General features: G+C 44.8%; 1 pseudogene across 1 annotated transcript; it reads left to right on the top strand.

The window, feature by feature from the left end:
• The first annotated feature begins 1,955 nt into the window (after positions 1–1,955).
• Positions 1,956–2,539, top strand: LOC308420998 (small ribosomal subunit protein eS7-like; annotated as a pseudogene). The gene has a single exon. The product of its transcript is annotated as a small ribosomal subunit protein eS7-like (transcript).
• The last annotated feature ends 14,872 nt before the right edge of the window (positions 2,540–17,411 follow it).

Here is a 17,411-nt window from a genome sequence, read left to right as displayed (position 1 = left end):
AGTGGCCTCTAACTCTTGTGCCTTCCCTTGGGCTCTTTGTTTTTCCATTGGCTTGTCTTGCCCAAGTTTTACCTTACATTTTGTTATCTTTTTAAGTATATGAATGAATGAATGATTGATTGATTGATTGATTGATTGATTGAATGAATGAATGACTACCTAGCCACAGGGTAAAGGTTAACAACTGAACTGTCATTTATACCTGCTGGGTGAGGAAAAAGATCAGTTTTCTCCAATAGTGATATTAAGTACACCAAACACTTCAGGACAAGTTCATGTTCAGTAGTACCAGACCAACATAATGGACTCCACAGCTTTTGTGTGCTTTCATTTGGCTGCAGTTTGGTGTTTTGTTTTCTTTTGGGGTGTTATATTTTATTTTCTGAGTTAGGAGGATTTTGTTGTTCTTTGGGCTTTTGGTTTGTTTGTTTGTTTTTGAGAAAGAACTTAGAGCTGGATGGGTAGGAAGAAGAAAATCTGGAAGTACTGGAGGGAATATAAAATTATATTTAAATTTAACAATTTTTAAAACAAAATATATAATAATAAGTATAAGCAAAAAGAGGAGGAGGAGGAGGAGGAAGAAGAAGAAGAAGAAGAGGAAGAGGAAGAGGAAGAGGAAGAGGAAGAAGAAGAAGAAGAAGAAGAAGAAGAACAAGAAGAACAAGAAGAACAAGAAGAACAAGAAGAACAAGAAGAACAAGAAGAACAAGAAGAACAAGAAGAACAAGAAGAAGAACAAGAAGAAGAGCCAAAAAAGAGGGCTGAAGGGAGGGCTCAGAGGGAGAGTAGTGTTTAGTCATCTAGATGACCCAGGTTCAGGTCCCACCAACCACACTTCAGCCCACCACACTTCTGTAACTGCACTTGTAGAGATCCAACGCCCTCCTCTGGCCGCCATTAGGTATTGCATACACATGGTGCACAGACACACATGCGGGCAAAATGCGCCTACACATAAAATAAAAATAAGTCCTTGAAATTATTGACTCTGTACTCAAATCTATCTTCTCTTAATAAACCCGACCACCTGCCATCTCCTGTCAGTTCCCACAAACCTTCAGAGTCATTAATTCTGCTGTTGCATCTTGGCCTCAGAATTTTTAAAAAGGTAGTTTTTCTTTGCCTGTTTATGCTAAAACATTTGCTTGATTCCAAAGTATATCATGGTTAATATGAGAAAAATAATAACGCTTTGCTTTGATAACAGATAGATACATGATCATCAATGAATTCAGTCAGTGTAACGTAGACATAAAGGAGGAAAAAAAATTAGCTGGTAGCTCTCACAGGCTGATACTCATTTTCCAGAGTAAAAGTTTAAAATTAATTTCATGATGCTATTGATTCAGCCCTGGACTGTTGGTGCTGTGCCATCAAGTCAAGGGGGGAAATGGAAGGGCCTGGTGTGCCCACTGGTGTAAAGTAGATTACAAGTGGAAAGAGTTGTTGTGTTAGGTTCATGGGAGGTGCTCTCTGGATCATGTGCCAAACAGTCCTCTGTCATTAAAGACAAAGGCCTCCGGCACCCAGGAGCACCAGAAGGCTTTGTGTGCTGATATATACCGAGACATAACAGCAGGTGGTGAGGACAGCTCACTGTGTGAGCAGAGGAGAAAAGACAGTATCCAGTGCTCTGTTCCTACAGCCTCTACCTGGGTCATGTTTCTCCTCAAGGAAAACTGGTTTAGATGGTTCCGATTTTGAAGCACACTGTGCTGTAAGCTACTCTAAAACATTTTTTAAATGAAGAAAAGTAAAAAGAGATAGCACAAAGCCTTCTCTACCCTGTGTTCAGAACGAAGGCTCTGATTTTCTCCTGTGTCTAACTAAGGTCAACTCTCCATCAGCGTTTATCATCTTCCTCGCTTCGGACCACAGTGTGTCAGGAGTTACTGTTAACACTGCACACAGAGCTTTTTTTTTCCAAGCCGGTACTCCGTAAGGACGAAGCCATGTTCAGCTCGAGCGCCAAGATTGTGAAGCCCAATGGCGAGAAGCGGGCCGAGTTCGAGTCTGGCATCCCCCAGGCGCTGCTCTTCCTGAATGAAGATGAACTCAGACCTCAAGGCGCAGCTGCGGGACCTCAACATCACTGCGGCCAAGGAAATTGAAGTTGGTCGTGGTCGAAAGGCTATCATAATTTTTGTGCCAGTTCCTCAGCTGAAATCTTTCCAGAAAATCTGAATCCGGCTAGTTCGGGAATTGGAGAAAAAGTTCAGTGGGAAGCATGCAGTCTTCATTGCTCAGAGGAGGATTCTGCCCAAGCCGACCCGGAAAAGCCGTACGAAAAATAAGCAGAAGCGCCCCAGAAGCCGCACCCTGACGGCAGTGCAGGACGCCATCCTTGAGGACTTGGTGTTCCCAAGTGAACTGTGGGTAAGAGGATCCGTGGGAACCTGGATGGCAGCCGGCTCATAGAAGTTCATTTAGACAAAGCACAGCAGAACAACGCGGAGCACAAGGTGGAAACTTTTTCTGGTGTGTACAAGAAGCTCACAGGCATGTTAATTTTGAATTCCCAGAGTTTCAGTTGTAAAGAAAATGACTAAATAAAATGTCATTCATAGTTTAAAAAAAAAAAACCCAAAAAACAAAAAGCAAAAACAAAACAAACAAACAAAAACTGCACACAGAACTCTCAAAGATGCTTGCAGAAAATAAAGTCCAGGTCCAGAGCCCAGAACGGAGATGTCCCTTGGATCTAAGCGTCATCATTACTTTGTCCAAACTTCCTCTCCCCTGTGGTCTACCTTCTCTTCTCCGTGTAGCAGCGTGTGTGATGGTGAGCTGCCTCCAAGAAAAAGAGCCAATTCTGAGAGCGCCCAACTGCCCCTTAGGGGCGGGGGATTCCGAACTTACTAAGCTCCCCACACAGACACACACTCACGCAGACCAACATGATCGTGCAACGTGCGTAGCATGGCGTTTAGGCTATGCTGTTGTTGCTTATTGTCCTTGTCCAGATCTGCACTGAGACCAAAGGGACATTAAAAAAAAAAAAAAGCTTTAGCAAGAAAATATATGAATGAGTTGAAAATTGTGCACAAAGAAAATTTAGATGACAACGTCCCTGTTGAAGAGAAAGCCCACCCCTCATTGACTAACAGGAACAGTGCCCGGAAGGCGAGACCTGTCCTAGCTAAAATGCAACTTCATTTGAAAGGAAAAGGCCTGAACTAAAATGGTCAGAGGGAGTTCCCTGCTCTAAAACAACTGCCTAAAGAAAACGGTTGCTCCAGATTTGGCCACAAAGGCATACATTAGTGTCACAGCTTTGGTCTGAGGGTGCCAGGATCTATCTGTAGCTGCCGGTGGAACTGGGCAGTACCATTCATGTGGTACTGGATTGGCAGCTATGAAAGAGGCAACACTGAGGTCATGAAACCTTGCATCACAGTTCCAAAAAACTTGCCAGGGGTCGAGATGGCAAAGCATCTTAAAGCAGCCCATGAGAAGCCACCATCTGAAACTGAAGGTGAAGCTTGAGTTGCAGTGGAGACCCCAGCATGTTGGAGACACTAGAACTACGGGAAACCCAACAATAAAAGTTGCATGCATGGAGTAGACGTGGCTCGGGAGAGAGGCTGTATGTTGTAGAGGCACCAGAGCTGAGAGGCAGGGCTAACTAAGCCCTTAAGAGCCCAGATAATCCATCATGAGCCCCAGATGCCTCGAATGGAGCTGCAGGATTTGGTGTTGGCCCTACTAGGGCTTGATCTTTATTTAGCCAGATCAATCCTTGGGAGTGTAACCATTCTGCTCTTTTGGAATGGAAAGGCATGTCTGGCTATTGCATGTTGGAAGTATGTGATTTTTAGAATGAGAGGAAATGACAGTTAAAGGTTCAGATGGAATTGGGACCCTGGACATATAAGTATTTTTGGAACTGTTAATGACGATGGGAACTTCTGAAGGTTAGCTAGCTGCCATTTTGCATTATGAGGGCCATGAGCCTTTGGGGTCAAGGGGTAGGTTATGACTTAAAAGTGATGTGTTTGAGAAGGAGTGGGAATATGATAATGAATATTTATTGTCAGTTTGTCCAGATGTAGGATCACCTTAGAGGAGGTTTCTGGTGGTGTTTCTGAGGATTACTTATCTAGATTTCGTTAGACTTGATGCATCCGAGCAGGATTATCTACATTAAGAACTGAAGTGAGTGGACACACCATGACTGTAGACAGCACTAGCCTATGGGCTGGGTATAGGGAGGAAACTGATCCAAGCCCCTGAATTTGCCGGTGCTTGCTAACTGTGGGCCATAAACCGGTGTTTGTAGTACCTCCCCATTGACAAGGACGGTTACCTTGAACTGTGAGCAAAACCCAAACCTTCCTTCCTTAATCTGTGTCTTAGTCAGGGTTCTATTCCTGCACAAACATCTTGACCAAGAAGCAAGTTGTGGAGGAAAGGGTTTATTCAGCTTACACTTCCACATTGCTGTTCATCACCAGAGGAAGTCAGGACTGGAACCCAAGCAGGTCAAGAAGCAGGAGCTGATGCAGAGGCCATGGAGGGATGTCACTTACTGGCTTGCTTCCCCTAGCTTGCTCAGCCTCCTTTCTTATAGAACCCAGGTCTACCAGCCCAGGAATGTCACCACCCACAATTGTCTGGGCTCTCCCCCCTTGATTACTAGTTGAGAAAATGCCTTACAGCTGGATCTCATGGAGGCATTTTCTCAACTGAGGCTCCTTTCTCTGTGATAGCTCCAGCTTGTGTCAAGTTGACACAAAACCAGACAGTACAAATAACTGCTACATCGGGCATGCAGAGAAGCAAGAAAAAAGTGACCCACAAAGGACAGTTGGTAAGTAAACAGAAACATATGTAGAAGTGGCAAATATGGCAGAATTACTACACAAACGTCAAAGGAAACACACACAGTTGGGTTGTGTACACTTTATACCTGGAGGAATAACTGCACGCAGCAAGTATAGACAGAAATACAACTTCTAGAAGCAAAGATTCCAGTATCTGAGATGAAAGACACACAGGATCAGCTTAACCAGGGTTAGACTCTGAAAACCATCCATGAGCTATTGACAGCACTGGAAATCATCCGACAGGAAGGAAGGAGACTCCAGACTGGAGAAGATCCCAGGACAATGTGAAACATCCTAACACACATGTGATTGCTCCAAGTGTGATCCCAAGAGACTGAGTCTATCTGGAAGGGGGCTGGAAAGACCACCTAGTGGGTTAGGAGCACTGGCTGCTCTTGCAGGGGACACAGGTTTGGTTCTCACCACCCATGTGTTGGCTCAGGGATGTCTGTAAGCTCTAGGACATCTACCTCTATTAGTCTCTCTCTCTCTCTCTCTCTCTCTCTCTCTCTCTCTCTCTCTCTCTCTCTGTGTGTGTGTGTGTGTGTGTGTGTGTGTGTCTACAGAAGACACAAAAATAAAGTATTTGAAAAACATGAGCAAATATTGTGCATATGACACAGCATAAGTCACATGTGAGCCCCCAGCATAAGAAACATTGACTAAGCTACCAATCCTTACTGTAGTCCAATTGCTGTCAGCCATGGATAAAGGAATAATGCTTAATAACATGGCAGAGAAATCAAGACAGATCTCGCATGTTCTATGAGAAATGAGGAAGCTGGTAAACAACGGAGAAATCATGAGAAGGGGAAAAAGCCAGTATCTTAAAGCTCCAACTCCATCAATTGTCTTACTAAGCAAAGCTGAAATAAAATCTTTTTCAGACGAAGCAGCCCATGCTGTAAGCAACTATAAAATATATTCTTTACGGAGAAGAGAAAAAACATGGGCTGGTGTGATGGTTTGTTTATGCTCAGTCCAGGGAGTGGCAGGATTAGAAGTTGTAGCCCTGTTGGAATGTGTGTGTCACTGTGGGTGTGAGCTTTCAGACCACCCTCTTTCTAGCTGCCTGGAAGCCAGTATTCTGCTAGCAGCCTTCAGATGAAGATGTAGAACTCTCGGCTTCTGCATCAGGCCTTAATGACCAGGCCTTCATGATCTATCTGCACACATTTGCTCTGGGCTTGTGACAGGCTACTTCATTTCTATGGCATATTTTATTGAAGAAACATTTCCATGTTCATGGAACCTAATGAGTCATCTTCTTTTACGGTTCACGCTGTGCTTACATATAAACAAATGGTTTGTATACTGACAAGATTATTCTCTTACATTTTCTTACGGATTCAAAGTTCGGCCCTTGGTGCTTTAGAACTTAATGTCTGTCAGGGCTTGTAAACATTGGCCCTGGTCCTTGGACTATTTTTTTGTACAGCCCTGACTCACTCTACCACAGCTGAGTGTTTCTGTGGTTTGATAGTTCATAGCTGTCTCGGGCACAGGAATGCACTTGGCCTGTAGGACCTAAGTCATTTACAGTTTGCCTGCACACACAGAAACATTTTGCTGGCCTTGCTGTCGACTGTCTTCTCCCTTACATCTTTGCTGTTGAGCCTTTATTCTGAACATAACACGGTGTGTTTTCTCATCTTACTACTGCAGAATGTTACGACTTCTGCTTATGTTGGCCTATTCGCATCTCTCAACACTAATGCCGGCTTTAAATTCACAGAGACTCCAAAATAAGTAGAGACATCTGACAGGGGTTGGGGGAACTTTCCAAAGCCAGAATCTTCTCCTGTAGACACCAGGTCCTCCCTCTTTCATGTGTGACGTTTTACCTATATGTTTCTGTAGCGAGAGTGCAATATTCAAAGGGTGTTAATGTTTTACTTTTCCCATTTTGTTTGCTGACGAACAAAACTGGACTTATTCGGGGAGCACCTGACTCTTGTTTGTTTCTTCTGCCTGCTTCCTGTGCAGGGGCTGAGCCCACCAATGACTGGTGTCCAGAGTCTAGAGACGTTCTGGAAGGAGAAGTGGTGAGTACAAGAAATCATTGCAAGAAGTGCACTGTAGACATCCCTTCCGAGTGTTCATTTCTTTAAAGACCTTTAGGTGCAGAAGACCATCCGTCTCGGTCACAGGATCTTTCTAACTCAACCACCTTCAGCAACAGCCGTGTAGGGCCAAATGAGTTTTAATTACACTTTAGGTTTCTGTATTCCTATTGTTAACAGCTCCGGACATGAAGTGGCTAGCTTTCTTTCTCAGTATATGCATATATGCTCTCACCATTTCTGGAAACCTGACACAATTGTTAAGTTGTTTAAAACGTGGCCATTTGGGCCTGGTTTCTTTCACCGTGTTTTAGCGCACAGTTGCTGAAGTACAACTGTGGCACAGATTGTATCCATCCTCTGCATACAAGAATCTTTTTGTTGATATTGTTTGGGTTTTCCCATTCTAATGACTAAAAGTTGATCTCATGTGTGTGTGTGTGTGTGTGTGTGTGTGTGTGTGTGCGCGCGCGCGCGCACATGCACGCTCACACAGGAGTGTGCAGATGGGCCAACACATTGTCTGCATATGGGAGCTGGAGGGAGAGGTCAGTTGTCTTCCTCTGTCTTTCTTCTTACTGAGTTAAGTCAGTCCTCTCACCAGCGGAGAGCTTGCCCTTTCTTCTCCATCTCCCCAAATGCTGGGCCTGCAGGCGTGCACTCATGAGCAGACACGGTCAGCTCCGTAGACGGCTGCTGGGGATTCGAACTTAAGTCCTCAGCTTGCAGCGTAAACACTCCTAACTACCAAACACACTAAGCACCATTTTGTTTGTTTGCTTGTTATTAGTTGTTTGAGACGTGGTTTCCCTGTGTAGCCCTGGCTGTCCTGGAGCTCTCTCTCAGGTGAGGTTGGCCTCGAACTCAGAGATCTGCTCATCTCCAGGATGAGGAGCAGGTTGGACGGTCTTGCCCTGCTCTTGGTTTTAGGAGGTAGATATTCACAGTTTCACAGGTACGTCAGCTTTGGGCTTGTCATGGGTGATCGGTATGCAGTTGTTGAAGATCCCCCAACAATTTTTTAATTTATCCAGAGACGATTATTTTGGTCAAATGAATTAGATATTTTGTGATTTTTTTTTCACCAACATTTTTAGGTGATCATTAGACCTTGTCCTTTATTTTGTATTATGCTAGAGTATATCATGACTTTCAGATATTAAACCTTTGCCCCAAAATAAATCCCATTTGGGCACAGTGTTTCAACTCTTTCATGTGTTTCTGGGTTCAGTTCGTCAGTGTCAAAGATCTGTGTGACTATGCATTTGAGGGTGTTAGACACTTTCTTGAAATGTCTTTGTTGGGGGTAATACTGACCTCATAGAATGGATTGGCAGGTATGTCCCTCATATTTTCTGAAGAGTTTGTGAAACACAGATGCACCTTTAATTAATATAATCCAACAGGGAGACCATTAGATAATGAGGTTTCTTCTTGGAAAGTTGTAAACCTTATAAGTTTCTCCAGTTCCCGAGCCCCTTTGGTCATGGGTTGAAATTCAGTCTTTACTCTGTCGGCAGCCATACTCCTAAGTTAAATGAAATTTTACTCGGTCTTTATGAGAGTTTGTGCATTTATTTAAGTTGCTCAGTTAATTGGTATAAAATCATTCACGGCCCCGTCTGCCCTTCTAACTTCTGTAATATTAGTGGTGACATTCCCCTTTGATTCACAATTTTGGAAATTTGTTCTTTCTCTCTTTATATTCATTGACCTTGGTTTCTAAATTTAGTTGCTTTTTTCCCCTCTCCAAACACCAATAAAGCAATTATGGTTTCCTTGATGTTTCTCTGTAGTTCTTCGGTTTGCTGATCTATTAATACCTGTTCCAGTCTCTATTTCCCACTTTTCTTCCTTTTCGTCTGTGTTAACCGCCTTATATCCTTTTAACGTGGAAGCTTGGTTTATTGGTTTGAGAGTTTTCATTTATCCTGGTGTCATTTTCTGGCGGTGTACAGGTTACACGTAAGTGCTGTTTTACCGCATGCCACAGACTTACATGGCTGCTCACAGCACGTTCTCTAACTTCCCCCTTCGGTTCCTTCGTTGACCTATAGGTTATGTGAAAGTATGTTTTTTACATTTCCTAATATTATGGGATTTCCTAGATTCTTTTCTTCTCATTGGTTGGTAGTTCTGACGGGGTCAGAACACGCCCTTTTGTCAATTTCTCAATTTGGATGTTCGGGGACTTGTTTTACGGCCTACCAACTGGTCTAATTAGGAAATGGGCCATAGGCTTTTGCCATAGAATCCACGGGGAAACCACTTGTCAGTTAGGCTGAATGAAGAGACAGGCCTGCCCAACTCCCCTGGGTTCTTGCTGACCCTGTGTCGAGTCCTTCTAGTGCTTGAGAGCTGAGGAAATGTAGAGCTGTTCTATAGAGCTGTCTGTTTCAGCCTCGGCCAGAGCACTCTAGGCTTCATGCACGTGAAAGTGGCTTTAGGTATTCGTGAATTTAAAATGGCTGAACTTACCGGTGTTTTGACTCCTATTTCTTTCTGCTTCTTCCCCTATTTCTCAGACGACTGTGAGGATGGAGAGGGATGGAGAGAGATGAAGGTCGGGTGTTAAGAGAACTTTACACACACACTCCCTGTGTCAGAGTAGAGAAAGCTCTCCGGGAGCCGTGTAGACACACGCACACTAAGCGATGGAGATAAGAGCCGCAGTCTAACCTGCGATGGTTTTCCAAAGCTGGCTTTTTACATCAGCAATGCTCTGCTTTGCCCCAGCTCTCATAAATGCGAAGCACCCTGGTTGACCTTTGAATCTCGAAACACACAGGGAAAGAGTATGGGGACCTGTTTGACACTGATTGTGTGCAAACCAGGAAGGTAGCAAGAGACCACAGGTAGCACAATTCCTGCTCACACTCGGCTTTTGACCTTTCTTGTTTCAGTCTTGGAAAGCAGGTGCTTAGTTCTAAGTCTAAACACGGAAGAACAGAGGCAAGGCAGAAGCGCTCAGATGCTGTGGTGGATGCCCATCGGTGTTCAGCACTCCAGGCCTACAGCCTTCGGTGGCGTACCAGGAACAGTCCTGTGTTCTTGAAAAGGCTCTGGGCAACATTCTGAGAAATGCTGATTGGGCCAAGGCTCCCTACTGTAGGGACAAGGACATGGCCAACAGGTAGGCAGAACACAGTGTTCAGGCAACTCTTGGAAGATGGCTGTGGTGGCCTGGGCAAGCTGGTCTTGACATTTTTCTCTGTCACTACTGACCATACTGGTGAGTACTGCTGTAATTTCTAACTCTCTCTCCTCTCTCTGTGTTTGTCTGTGTCTGAGTAGTATGGGTGTGTGTGCACATGCGTGTGCACACATATGTGTATGTGTGGAAGCCAGAGGTCAACATAGGGTTTCTTCTTTCCTAAGGGATAAAGCATCCTTTGTTCTAGTATTTTGTCACTGACAAAACACTAGTGTGTGGCTTTTCTCATCCACAGGAGAGTGGCTTCTGTCCTGGCACTCTTCTTTTGGATTTGTTTTCCAAGGTGGAAATGAGAGACCCTGAAGGTTTCTTTGGATTTGTATTTCTGACTCTAAGGCCCTTGGGATTGTCTGAGTGACAGGAAAATGTTCTAATGAGGAAACTCTTAGTGCGTCTCGGAGAGATGGCCTCATCTATGACTTGAAGATTGGAACTTTCAGCACCACCTTGTTCCAGGAACAAGAGAGAAGCTGAAAAATTAGGGATTAACAAATGACTACAGATTCAAGGCTTCAGATAATGTCTCTAGGTCAAGAGATTAGAAAGCACCACTCCTGCCGTGAGGGTGGGCGTGTACCCGGAGACAGCATACCCTCCTCCTCTTCCCATTTCTACGGAAAGTGACTCTTGCATCTGTCCGCTCCTGGGTTGTATCCTTTTACAAATGAGTCATCCACTTAAAGTCTTTGCCTCTCTTCTGTGGGCCATTCTAGCAAACTATCAAATATGGAGAGGAGTTGTGACATGAGTCATATCAGATATGATTTATAGTTGGTGGTTCAGAGCCTGGGTGCATGGATCTGTAACTGATATCTAAAGGAAGGAGGAACAGTGTAGTGAGATTGATCCCTGAGCCCGCTGACTCTGTGCCAATATAAATAGATAGAGCTGTATGAATTGTAAGCAAAACACATTTGGTGCCAGCAGTGTTGTGAATGAGCAGTAAAAATACCCTTATGTTTTGTTTTGCTTGTGACTGAATGTGGCAGCTGAGGTGTGCTGTTTGGGGAACTTAAGGTTTCCATAGAATTGTGTAGCACCAAGAGAGCCAATGGCAACAAGTCTACTGTTGCTCGAGGTTATTTAGAGCTTGGTACTAGCTGTAAATGCATTTTAAGAAGTTATTAGAAGAGGAACCCATGATCACAGGCAAGGCATCCTTAACGCTGAGTAACTGGGAAGTTTCCTCGGCTCTAGGCAAAGGCAGATTCCATTCAGAATAGCTGTAGCTCAGGGATACAGGCAGCTGTAGGTGGACTAAGTCTGATGGGTTTAAAGAAGTGTAAATCCTCCGCACTACAGTGCTCGGTTCCCCTGAGCTTTCACCCAACTCTCATGATGTATTGGATAAGAGCTGGCTGGGGTGGGAGAGGGGTCAGAGGTCAAAAAGGAGGAAACAAATTAGAAAAAAGTTAACCTAAAACTCAGTTGGGTGAATCATTTCTGAGTAATCAGCACAGAGATTCTTAAAAACTATCGCAACATCTCTAGCAACATAAGTTTATGGGATGGAAAAGGAACTGTTTTAGATAAGGAGGAAGTAACAAGAGGGGTACCTTACTCAGACACCGTCAGGATTTTGAAGGTTAAAAGATCTCAGAGCATGGTTTGAAATACATGAGTAGAGTTGCTTTTTAAATGTACAGTCTGAAAATCTTAGTCTTTTAAGTGAACTGTTTACACCATGCATATGTGTTAGGATTAGTGACATGCACGTGTGTAAGTCAGTCTATTGTCTGCCTACCTGCTTCTATTCATGACACTGCACTTTGTGTTCTTGTTTCTGAGCCCTGTTGCGGCAGTTGAACATTTCACAATATTCCCATCGTAAGGCCACAGAGGATGGCTCAAGGTACTTCCTGTACAAGCCTGGAGTCCAGAGAAAAAGAACTGACTTCACACAGTTATCCCCTGACCACACAAACACTGTAGCGCACACCCCTTTCCAACACACACATACATGTACGCACATGTAATAACAACAGATGATGTAGTTGAAAGAATTAAAATCCCATTATTGGTTAACTAGCTGTGGCTTGTTCTATGGTGATTCCTGATGATTTCATTTTTTACACATTAACTTCAGGAGAAACTGTAATATATAATTTATAGTGTGAGGACTACAGTGTGCTTCTGTTCCTGAGTTATCCGGCTTTTGCAGTCAAATATTTTCACACAGATGATTGATTCAGTAGCATGTTACTTTGTCTTTAGATGCTCAATTATCTCTTGAGGAGATTAAAGTGACAACAAACCCTCCTATTTAGACAGTTAATATTTCCAGGTTTCCAGCTGTTGTCTTAGGGTTTGACTGCTGTGAACAGGCACCATGACCAAGGCAACTCTTATAAGGACAACATTTAATTGGAGTTGGCTTACAGGTTCAGACATTCAGTCCATTATCATCAAGGCAGGAAGTATGGCAACATCCAGGCGGACATGGGGCTGGAGGAGCTGAGAGTTCCACCTCTTGCTCTGAAGGCAGCTAAGAGAATAATGGCTTCCAGGCAGCTAGGATGGGGTCTCAAAGCCCACATCCATAGTGACACTCCTACTCCAACAAGGCCATACCTACTCTAACAAACCCATACCTTCTAATAGTGACATTCCCTGTGCCAAACATATACAAACCATGACAGTTTGTTTCAAGGTCTCAACCAGTTTTGGTCTCTAAAGCCTGATTCACAATTTTCAAAGTAGCCCCAAATCAATCCCTATATGAAAGTGGACATTTATTTCCCCAACTTTTGCCAGTGCTTAAGTCATATGACTTTGGAAAACATTAGCTGCTTGAGAACATTAACTGCATTTGCAAGGATGTTCTGGTCATCTAAGAAGGATGGGAACATTGTCTCTCCACTATGAAGGTCCCTTGTTCCAATGCCCAGGCCTCATCCACAGGGCCCTGAATAGAGGCTGTCCTTGCCCTGGCTTCCATATTCCTGTCTGCCAGTGCCTCTTTCTTTCTCTTAGTCTTTCTGAGAGTGTAAGACTTGGAGTCTCATTGCAGTACCAGGAAGGGTCTTAGAGACCATCTTGCTAGCATCCTTGTTGAAAGGCAACTTGCTTACTTTCTGGGGTTCAGAAACCTACCAAGGAGCTTAGGAGAGATTCACAAAGCCCCTGACTCTTTCTGTACATTTTAATATAGATTAATTGTGATCTGATCCAGGAGTCTGGTCCAACAAGGCTGGACCAGGTTTTCCACTATGCTAGAGATTGGGGGAGCCAATTGCAGCTTGAGGTCCAGATTGAGAGCTTAGTCAGGCATGAATGCACAGACAGGGAAGGAGAGAAAGCCTATCTGTTTACATGACCCCAGGAGGCCAGATAGCAGTCCACCATGACTCAGAGTGCCAGGCCCTGTAGTCCCCTGTCTACAGCTGTCCTGTGACAGCCTGCTGTTCATATGCATCTCCTGCTGTTCTGTCTTCATCCACAGCCAGCTCTCGTCCCTCTTCATTGCTGGCTAAGGCCCTGACTGCTGGATTATCCCAAGTAGAGCCTGTAGCTTGCTGCGGAGGATGGTGTATGGACTGTCCCTGATACCTACCCCAAACTACATTTCCCAGACTTCCTTGCAACAGGGCTGTGCTGTACTGTTCAAGCTACACCAATGAACAACACAAGCAGGAGTCCTGGGTCTGGAGAGGGCCAGGCAGTTACTTGGCCAGCTGGCAGCTCCTGGGAGGAGGGCTCTCTGGTTACTGCTGACAGATGGCTTTCTGCTGGGGATTGTCCCTGGAACCCTACCCTGGAAGGGACTCTCCAGCTCCTACTGTGACTTAAAAAACTGTCATAGGGACAAGAAGCTGGCTAGAGTACTCTCTGATGATTCCAAGAAACCCCATCTTTAACTTTAGAAACAGACATGTGTTCAGACCAGTCTCTGCATCCTCAGATTCAACCAACCCAGATAAAAAAACAAACAAACAAAAAACTAGGAAAAAATGTTGTTTTGTCTGTATTGAACATACACACCCTTGTCATTATTGTCCCTAAACAATGCAGTGTGACAGTGACTCCATAGCATTTATGGCATGTATTGCACACCATCCGAACATAATTATCCAGATGGATGTGCAAGGAAGGACTCTATACAGTCATCTGATACCAATCCACCATGGACAGCAAGGGGCATCTGCATGCAGTGTGTGCCTTCATGGAAATATACGTATGTGCACACACATACATACAGAGTCTCCTTTAACAAGGTGCAGCTTCGCCTTCACCATATGTTGGAGCTGCTGAGAGTCACAACTGACCCACAGTTTTATGGCTAGTTTATAGTCTAAATCATTCCATTTAAACTGTCACCTACGTGTGTCCCCCAGGGAAGGTAGGCTTCCTGACTCCCAGCAGTAATCTCAGGTGGCCGGCAAGGCTGCCCACGGGTGGCTTAAATGCTTCACAGATGTCCTTCAAAGAGGGAGCAGCCGAGGACACTCGGACTGCACTGGGGCAACTGGCTGGTCCTCAAGTCCAAGTGTATCACCATGTCCATCATCTGGGATTTCAGAAGGAGCTGTACCCTCCTCAAGCCTCTCTGGAAGCATGATGGCTTATAATTTCACTTTCATATCGAGAGAAAAGAAAGGGTCATATTTCCTCAGAGTCAAGGAAGAAATTAGGCTTGGGTCCCTGGAATCTCAAGTGTGGTCACAGCTGAGGCTGCCACCTGTGGACGAATGGTTCCACGGTGGGGGGGGCGGGGCTGGAGGGGGAGGGGTAGCTGCATGGCATGTGAGGCCACCTCCATCTCTCCTTTCCTGGAACTGCTATTCATTCACACATCGTATGAGACTTTGTTCTTAAAAGGCACAAAAATGGGCCTTGAACTAAAACTTGGAAGCTGGGCAGTTAGCGTGTTTGAAAGGAAGCCAGTGGGTCTTTTGTCATTCTGTAGGACAGAAAGAACTTTGCTGCTCATCTAAGAGGTGGGGGCTCTGTGTGTAGAACATGTAAAAATACATTGTTGCATGGGATTGGACTGTTTATGCCCAGAAGCTCCAGAGAAAAGTGTCTCTGGCTGCCAAGATGAGTACCCATGCTGGGAGATTTATATCCTACATCCATTCTCTCTCTCTCTCTCTCTCTCTCTCTCTCTCTCTGCAACATTTGAATGTGAACATTCGTAGTCAAGTCTATTTGAAGTAGACATGGTACATGGTACTCAGCGCTGCCTTCTAGAGCACCCCTGGAGAACGCTGACCACTGCTCCACCACAGGTGTTTCTTGAGGGTCTTCCACAAGGGCCCAGAAGCAGAGCGTTGAGGCTGGAACTGGGAAGGTATAGGAAGCAGTGTGCCGTTTGCTTAGCCTCGTCCGTGTCTAGGAGCAAAGCAAGCACAAAGTTAGTATACACTCGGGAAGCATCCCGAATGGCTGTAGTGGCATATGGGGTGGGCACTTGGAAAGGTTGGGTGGAGACTGGGGGCGGGGCGGAGACGGGGGGCGGGGCAGAGACAGGGGCGGGGTGGAGAGTGGGTGCGGGGTGGAGACTGGGTGCGGGGGGCGGGGGTCGTTGGGGGTGCAGATGTCCAGTAGGTGATGGCTGGGGAGGAACAAGGCTTTGAAAGCACTCACTAGTGTGTGATTCTGGCCAATGTCCAGTTTTGGGGAAAATATCAGATTTATAAGACTTGAAGAGATGCCCCAAGACTACAGGACTGTAGGAATTAAAGGAGGTATATTGTACGGCGTGTGACAATCATAACTTTTACACAACAGGCACATGAAATAGTTAGAAAGCCTCAATGGTACGGGCAATGGGCGGTAAGATGCTGGCATTCCGACTCAGTAGCCAAGACTGGCAGGATCCGCTATGCTATAGAATCTATAATGATCTCCCACAGTTAATGTGGGCTATACAGGTCATTGCTGCTGAGCGTTTCCATAAAGTGAAAGAACAGGACAAACACATGTGTTGCTATGTGGTATGTACATGTATGTGTGTGCATTTTTTCTACTTGCATGATTGTGTACACGTATGGTGTGGATGACCACTCTTCTACCTCATTTACTGAGGCAGGGTCTCTCAGTCAAACCCGGAAGTCGATCACATGGCTTCCCTTGCTGGCCGGCTTGCTCTCTGAGGCTGGGATTGGAGGTCTGAACTGCAGCCTTGCACCTTAACCCCAAGCAATCTCCCAGCCAAGACATGTTCTCCTAGACTATTTCCATATAGAGATTCATAAAACTGACAGTCAAAAAATACAGCATACTCTATATGTCCCAGAGGATGGGTCCATATCAAAATTATCATTTTTAAAGTATCTTGTCTGAAATTAATTATTCCTTGTCTGAAATTCACTTCCCCAAGATATCCCAGGGTATATGTGTACATGCATGTGTGTTGTGTGTGTTGTTGTGTGTATTGTATTTGTTTGTGTTGTGCATGTATATGTGTTGTGCATGTGTGTGTGTTGTGTGTATATGTGTTGTGTGTGTTGGGCATGTGGTGTGTATGTGTGCACACACTTTGGAGATTTATTTAAATATTTTACTGCATTTTTACTTCTGTTCAATACTTTGATTTAAAGTATAAACTGTCACTGATGTAAACACTATATGTTATACATAATATATAACCTTCCCACAGTCCCATAAAAAGTTGCTTTTAGGACTCTTGCAGATATTGAAATCCACAGATGCTAAAGTCCTGTGCATCATGTGATGTGTAGCCTGGGCTCACCATCCTGCAAACTTTAGGTCATCTTTGGATGACTTATATGAACAAATGCAGACACGCCCCATGTAATTGTTGTCCTGGACTATTTAAAGATAGCAATAGGAACAGACACGTGCAGACACGTGCATGTTCAACATGAACACACACCCCCGATGTTATTTATCCACAGTTGGAGGAGCAGACACAGATGCTATGCCATGCACACAGAGCTCAACAAGAAAGCCCATGCTCATGTGCCCAGCCCCCGGTGAGCCGCTTTCAGCTTTCAAACTGCTCCTTTCCCAGTGGCCGCAGGGGACCTGTGAGAAGCATCCACTCCCTGGCCAGGTTTCCCTTCTGAGTGTCCACACCCCACCGTTCCAGAGTAGGTGTCTTGCTCCTATCGAATGTAGACATGGACATTTGACGCTAGAGTTTTCAGCCGTTGAGAGTGGTCGTGAACCAGTGACTATCTGGGTAGATTCCAAGCTCTTTGCCTCTAACATGAATCCCTTAGGTTTCTAAGGGTTCCAGTCTCCTGGACTGAGACTAATTTCTGGGCCACCAAGCTTGAAGACAGTCATGTACCCTTTCTGTGTAAACATATCATGCTTGTCCTGTGTACTGGCTAGTTT

This window comes from Micromys minutus (genome assembly GCF_963924665.1).
Source record: "Micromys minutus genome assembly, chromosome: 5".
NCBI classification, from domain to species: domain Eukaryota; kingdom Metazoa; phylum Chordata; class Mammalia; order Rodentia; family Muridae; genus Micromys; species Micromys minutus.
This window is presented reverse-complemented; position numbering and strand designations above follow the sequence as displayed.